The sequence below is a fragment of the Myodes glareolus genome, chromosome 20, assembly GCF_982192425.1.
Source record: "Myodes glareolus chromosome 20, mMyoGla1.1, whole genome shotgun sequence".
NCBI classification, from domain to species: domain Eukaryota; kingdom Metazoa; phylum Chordata; class Mammalia; order Rodentia; family Cricetidae; genus Myodes; species Myodes glareolus.
Window position 1 is genome coordinate 56,685,196 of NC_142045.1, and position 7,667 is coordinate 56,692,862.

Consider the following 7,667-nt stretch of genomic DNA (forward strand, 5'->3'; position numbering starts at 1 on the left):
TAAAAAGAGTTTCTAAGCAATACCTTGTGATGTGGCTCAAAAGTCACTAAAATCTTATATATGGCTATTGCCAAAACATGTAAGCCCAGTTCTCCAGAGTCTGTACTCACATTTTGTGTATCCTATACTTCCTCAAAGCACCACTCTTTGCCTGGGTCTGTGTTTAAATTTATCTTTAAAGTAATTTCTTCCCCAACTGTGCTTCCTACTGGATTCCTCCAAGAGCCTTTTCTTCAGGAAAATCAAGAATCAGGCCTCTGTCCTAGCAGAGATGTCTTTAAAGAAGTGAGCAGACTGCTGCAGGTGGCAACATGGAGCTGTCTCCGGATCACTGCTGTTCCCAGTTCATAACTAGGGCTAACTTGCACAAAGGCTGAGAACTCTAAAACAACTTCTTCATCTCATAAGCATAAAAAACATGAGGCAGCCACTCAGCTTCTCCTAAAAAAGCCAGGAACTCCAACCCAACTTCTTACTAAGAAAAGAGGCTAGACACTACTTCTCACCAATGAGGAGCTTGGGATCCCACCCAGGCTTTTTTTTGCCTGAGAATAGGCTATGAGTTGTGTTGACTGTGAACTTGTCAGAATCTCAAATTACCCACAAACAAATGTCAAGAACTGTCTGCTAGTAGTTGTCATGATAAGGTTAACTAAAGTGGGAAGACATATCCTAAATGTGAGGAATAGGAACCCCATTCCAGGACTTGATTGGGTCCTGTCCTGTACAGTATTCATTGATGCCTCCTCTTCCTCCTCTTTCTCTTCTTCTTCTCTTCTTTCTTCTCCTCTTCTTATGTCTTTATAGTTCACAAATTAAATTACAGAACTTTAAACAGCATGAGAAGGGAAGAAGGAAGGAGAGTGATAAGGAATTGGTCAGCTCTGGAGTTTCTTGTCCACCGTTGCCTTCTCTGGTGTGTAGTCAAGTTTTCATTGCTGCTCTCACCAGGTTTGGATCAGGTATTGGAGCACATGTGTAAGATGAACTCAGGCTCTGACAGATCTGGGGACACCGGAGCTCTCACTAGCAGTCATTCACAGGCAATGAAGGTGGGAATGAAGGCATCACCATAGGCGATGGTGACAAATGAGGCCATGGAAATTCAGGTAGTAGGTGTCAAAGGTCTTCTTTATTATACATGTGGAAACGCAGGAAGAAGCTATGTATGGGCAGACCTGTTAGAAGCCAGCAGGGTCCAGTCCTCAGGGTAATGGGTCAATTGTAAACTCTTTAACCATAACTGTGCAAGTCAGAAAGCTACAAAGGATGAGGGATGCAATGCACTATGTCCAACCCTTTGTATGGGATATTTTGGATCTCACTGGTGACTTCCACATCCAATGAATATAAAGTGTCATCATGGAAAGCTGCAAAGGACCAGGGGCATAATGTACTGTGTCCAGTCCTTGGTACTAATGTTCAGGATCTCATTGGTGACTTCCACATTTTTTGATTATAGAGTGTAGTCATGGCTAGAAAGCTCTTGTCTAAGTTTCTCACACATGACAGCAGATGTTCCTCCATCCTCTGGTCTTCTGATTGGACAACATGGAAAGGGTAAGAATTCCATTGGAAAAGTATCAAAGCCCCAGGACAGCGGGAAGGAGGTCCCTCCAACAGGCTCCTAAGCCCAGTCAGACAGCAACTGTGCAACTCAGGTCCTCCTCCCTCTTTCCTAGAAGAAGAACCACCCACAATGAGTTGAGAGCCTGAACCTGAGAGAGAGGTGGTAGGAGAGCCTGAGAAAGAGGGTACACAAGAAGATGTGGGGGTGCATGACCAGAGAAGAGGAAAAGAGGGAGAACTGGGTGGAGTAGAGTGGGACCAGAGAAGTGGGAATGGATAAATTTGAGGAGAAAGCTAGGCCTGGAGTCAAGCCTGGTAGGCACTGGAAGCTTCAAAGTTTACTGCAGGAAAATCTATTGTTCATTGTGGAAAACTTAGACATTATTCATATAGACATATATACAATGAAAAACACAATATAGACAAAATTGGCATGGAGAAAACTAAAATATTTTCTTGAAAATCTATCTCCTTTCTGTCCTGTACCAGATGGCTCCTTACATGAGAAAGAAATTCTGAATTTTTCTTTTAACAGCATGGTTGGATTTAGAGAAGGATAGCCATTGTCCAACTCCAAAGACAGCTCTTATTTTTAAGTACAGATGTACACATGTCCAAACAATCAAGTTTTACCATGCAGATGATACAGCATCATAAGCCAGATTTCCCTTTGCTTTTTGATTCTTTCTGGATAGGTAATCTTCAACCACTTCAAAGAGCTGTAGAATATGGCATTTAAATAACTTAGGGTTCTATTGAAATGAGACACGATTGCTCCTGGCAGCACTAATCTATTCCCGAGAAAATGTTGAGTACCAAAGACACTCCACTTGGAGCTTGTTTTCTTTTTGGCAAAACTGGCCTTTGGGGAAAGAAATGTCCATGCCTCAACCACTGACAATAAACATAGTATCCGGAAATGGATAAGCAGGACTGTCAAATCTTGCCAAGACAGGATAAGACGGTTTTGAAAAATTTCCTCCCTTTAAAAGTGGTCTGTCAGTTATTCTAGGCCTTAGTCAAAGTTGGTTGCTCCAACATTGCAAATGAAACTTTGGGTGATTGCTCAGGTAGCCAGTTGTCTCTGTTATTTGTTGCATATTTTGGAAGTTCCTTGATTTTACTTACTGCTTACTCAAGTAGCATTATTTCACTTCTTGGGTCTTAGATGGGGTTGAAGACTAGATAGTCATAGTTAATTTCCTTTCATGACTTGGTCAAGTCATTTATAATATGCCTTAGGATAGGATAATTATTGAAACATTTATCACATGTTTCTTGCTTAATACTGTTTATGGTGGTTGTAATTCTAACTTTATACTTGATATCTGGTCCTAGTGTTCATAGTTTTGTATTGGGTTTGGAATTCTCTTATTCAAACAAAAGGGGAAGTGCTGTGAGAGCTCCTTCAGCCAACAGCCTTTAAGGTCCCAGCCCACTTGGGCGTGGTCTCTGGACTATAAAAGCAGCTGCAAAGCCTGCGCTCGCTCTCTTTCACTTCCTGGCTCTTGCTTCTGGCTGCTAGATTCAGTTCCTGTCCATGTCAGTGCAGAGGACTGTGATCTAGGCCTGTGATTTATAAGCCTACCCATAAATAAATAACCCTCTATTTTACATAATTCTGAACTAGTGTGGGATTATTTTGTAACTTGCATCATCACAGATACAAACCCACAGGAACCCTATATGAAAGAAAAGATACATTCAAAGTTTACAAAGGGCATATAGCTGGAGAAAGGAAGGATGCATGATGTAGTTAAAATGATAAGATACTCTAAATCTTCTGAAGAATATGAAATGCTTGCCTTATGTGGGTAGTGTAATCTGTTCTTTCTTAGAAGAAGGGAGGCATGTTGGATTTATAAAGGGGACGTGGAGTTGGGTCTGTTCAGGAGCTGTTAGATGAATAGAAAAGACAGGAGACAAGATTTTTTCATACCCTTTCATCCTTAAAAAATGGATTCAAATGTATCCTTTCAGGATGAAGCTTCTCAGTATTGAGTGCTGAAGGGAGACAGCCGTCATCACACAGGACAAAAATGAGACAGCTAGGAAAACAGCAGAGGCCAGAGTGATTGAAAATTGAAAAAGCTAGCCCAGAAAAAACATGTGTGAACAAAGGGGAGCAGAAAGACATGTATTTAGCAGGACACACAATAGACAGAAGCTGGGAAGTTCTCCACAGTGCCGAATTCTCTCTGGCATACACTGGAGAGAACTCTGCTTTTAGCTACTCTATTAGTCAGAGCTCTCTAGAGTAACAAAATTTATAGAATGGATATCTCTCTGTATAGAAAGGGAGTTTATTAGGATGAATCATAAACTGTGGTTCTGCTAATGCAACAATGGTTGGCTATGAATGAAAAGACTAGAGAATCCAGTAGATGCTCAGTCCATAAGGACTGGTTGTTCCACCTGGTCCTCAATATATTCTGGAACCACAAGAAGTAGACTCTAATGCCAGTGAAAGAATGGGATGTTAGCAAGAGCAAATAAAACAGGCAAAGAACAAAAGCTTCCTCCTTCCATGTCCTTATATAGGCTTCCAGCAGAAGGCATAGGCCAGATTAGCAATGGGTTTCCCAGTTCAAAAGATCTGAATTAAAGATGTGTCAAAGACCCACAGTAGAAGTAGAATATCCCACTTTAAATTAAGTAAAAATCTCTCACAGCTGTGCCCTCAGTTTTGGATTTTGGTTAATTTCAGATATAGTCAAGCTGACAAGTCAGAAAAGGCACCATAACCTCTTTTCATGATGTTACTGCTAGGAACATCATAATGCCCCCAACAGAGAGACACAATGCTAAGATAGTACAAAACTATTATGATGTGTCTTTCTGAGACAGGGTTTCTCTGTGTAACACATCTGGCTGTCCTAGAACTCACTTTGTAGTAGACAAGGCTGACCTCAAACTTACAGAAATCCACCTGCCTATGCCTTCCCAGTGTTGGGGTTAAAGGTGTGTGCCACCACTGCCTAGCTACGATGTGTAAATATTAAGCAGTTAAGAGTAACAAAACTTGCAGGGCAGTTGGTGCATGCCTTTAATCCCAGTACTCAGTAGGCAGAGGCAGGCGGATCTCTGTAAGTTCAAGGTCAGCCCGGTCTACAGAGTGAATTCCAGGGCAGGTTCCAAAGCTACAGAAAAACCCTATCTCAAAAAACAAAGACAAAGAGTAACAAAACTTGCTATGGAGACAGTGTAGATATTCTAGAAGTGTGTGTAAAATCAACTAGTATAAAGGAATAGGAAATTTATGAAATTCAGTCTGGTATTCTCTGTGCTCCTCAAGGTCAGTGTTGATACAGATGTCACTCAGAGAATAGAAGCGGCAATAGAAAAGATGGAATATATAGACATTAAGACGAAAAAATTGTTAAGATTCCATGAATATCTGCTCCAAAATCAACACATTAAAGACAATTTTAGAACTGGAGTGTAAGTGACCAGGAGATTTTTTATGGGTGATGAGAAAGGGCAAACAAAATATGAAGATTAGATCTTCTTTTATTGACAGAGAAACTACAGCAATCCCAGTCACTTAGGGAGTTTGAAACAGGATGATTTCAACACCAAAGCCAGAAAAGACAGCTTTGTTAGATCCTCCCTCAAAATAAAAATGAAAAAAAGAGGCTACAGACACAGCTTAGTGGCAGAGTTATTGCTGAGCCTGTGCATGGTTCTGGATTCAGTCTCCAGTAACACACATATGCAGACAGATACACACACACACACACACACACACACATGAACAGATAAAGTCAATTACTGAATTTAACCAATGGAGAGTTGTGGTTGATTAAGCATTTTAGGCTTTGCTACTTTGTATCATTTAAAAACTATATCTATTAATATTTGTCAAATCCTAATTTTGGAGGCTTATGTGTCTAGCTTTATTTCAAGCCAATAGACAATATTTTGCATATGAGTCAGCATGAATTAACTAAGCTTGACTCTAATGGTTTTGACCTGGTTTCTTGGCAACAGATTTCTTCCACTTCTGTGTAGTATTCTTAGAGCTAAGGACTGGAATGGGAGTGACCTGGAAGACAAAGTTCACCCACCACTGATATTCTTCCTGTTCACAGACTGGTCCTAGTCACAACAGAACTCTAAAACCTTTGCAGAGTTGAAAAAGGGGTGAGGCAGCAGGAAAAGATACATGAAGACAGTTGCCAAGGAAGTAAGTGTAGGGGAAGAGAGATGATATAGGGCTTGGGAGCAGTGCTTTGTTGTGGGATGCCCTTCTGAATGCTGTGAATAGGTTTTATTACCATTGGTTAATAAAGAAGCTGCTTTAGCACATGGCCAGGCAGAATACAGTTTATAGTGGTATATTGTTTGCGTTTTAATAAATAAAGCTTGCCTGAAGATCAGAGGGCAAAGAAGCCATACTACTCAGCTCCACAGGCCAGGGAACGGTAGCATACACCTTTAATCCCAGGATACAGGATTGTACATGTTTGAATCAGTCTAAAAGAATGGTGATCCTAGCGTTTGGGATCACACACTTTTAATCCCAGCACTAGGGAGGTAGAGACAGAGTGATATGGCTGGGCAGAGAGAGGAATGTAAAGGGGGAGAGACAGGAATTCAGTGGAGCATGGAGTTTGAGGATACATGGAGACAGGATCTTGCCCCTTCAGTCTGAAGATTTGGTAGAGGTAAAAGGTTGCTCTAGTGGCTGGCTGCTTTGTTTTTCTGATCTTCAGGCTGAACCCCAATATCTGTCTCTGGGTTTTTATTATTCATACTACAAAAGTTAGGTGGGAAATGCAAGCTGAGAGAGAGCGGGGGAAAGAAGGCAGAGTCAGAGAGACACCAGCAGCCACTAGAGAAACAAGGTGTGAGGTAACGTACAACGAGCCTCGTGGTATAGACTATTAGAAATGGGTTACTTTAGTAGTAAGAGCTGGTTAATAAGAAATCTGAGCTAACAGACCAAACAGTTTTTAATTAATATTAAGCCTCAGTGTGCACTTCAGGAACTGGCAGGCAAGACAGAAACCTCCAGATACAGTGCTTTCTAAACTTTAATGTTTAAACTTCAACAGCTCTCCTGGGGGAGTGACCGAAAAGTAGATGCTGTGGAGAAGGCCCACTTCTGTATTTCCAAGAGGCTCCACTGTCTGTATTATTCTGAATGTCCTTCTGTTTAAGGACTCCATTCATGTTCTATGACAATAAGATAACTCCTCTTCACTTTTTTTAGAATCAGTTTACTCTGTTGGGTTTAAGATTCAAATCTACAAACTTCCAAAGCACATTAATATATGTACATTCTCCCTTGCTAAGAAGCCCTATCTAAAATACTGTCAGAATTGCATTCTCTCTTTCAGAATTAAGAATTTCTCTTTCTTTCACTTACGTTTGCTTTCTCCTGTCTTACACTGTTGCAGCCCTCACTCGCATTTTATACTCTTAAAAGATTAAAGACAGAAATTGTGATTCACTTCTAATGAGATAAACGGATTACAGCTCATCTTTTGGAAGTTCAAAGCAGGCACTCAACTTCTTTCTTCCACGATTCTCCGCCATAGCTAAGAAATATCAATTCTCCAAGGGTTGAAGTTTCCATATATCCATGCATAGGAAAGCTCTGGGCTGGTTGGCACTTCAAAAAAATCTTCCCTTGTGTTTGTATCTAAGAAAGGTGTTGACTGAGCGTAGAATGCTGGTGATGGCTACAATAGAGCGAGACAGAACAGAGCAATATGAACGAACCCAACAAAACTGATAGCTTTCTGGCTGTATTTTGGCAGGAGAAGACTGCTCTGGATTAATATGCTCGGACCTTTCCAGTGTAGGTCAAGACTAATTCCTATTAAGCTGAAGTCTCTGAGTTGACAATAAGACAGGAATACTATTTTTATTTTGAAATACTTGGTTTCATTAAGTAGTTAAAATAGGGATCTGTTGTATTAGATCATTCAAAACAAAGATGAAAGTAAACCTATAGTAAATGTGTTTGAAAGGGTTTTGTCTGTGTTAGTTATACAAATCTTTATGTAACTTACCATTATTAACAAAATGTTGATACCTAGACCATTATTTTCATCTAATCATTTTGTAATTCATCCTTTTTGTTCAGTGTT

At 40.4% G+C, this 7,667-nt stretch overlaps 1 pseudogene; it reads right to left on the bottom strand.

Annotated features, from left to right (window-relative positions):
* Positions 1–958: 958 nt before the first annotated feature.
* Positions 959–7,110, bottom strand: LOC146890010 (uncharacterized protein C6orf136 homolog; annotated as a pseudogene).
* Between the last annotated feature and the right edge of the window lie 557 nt (positions 7,111–7,667).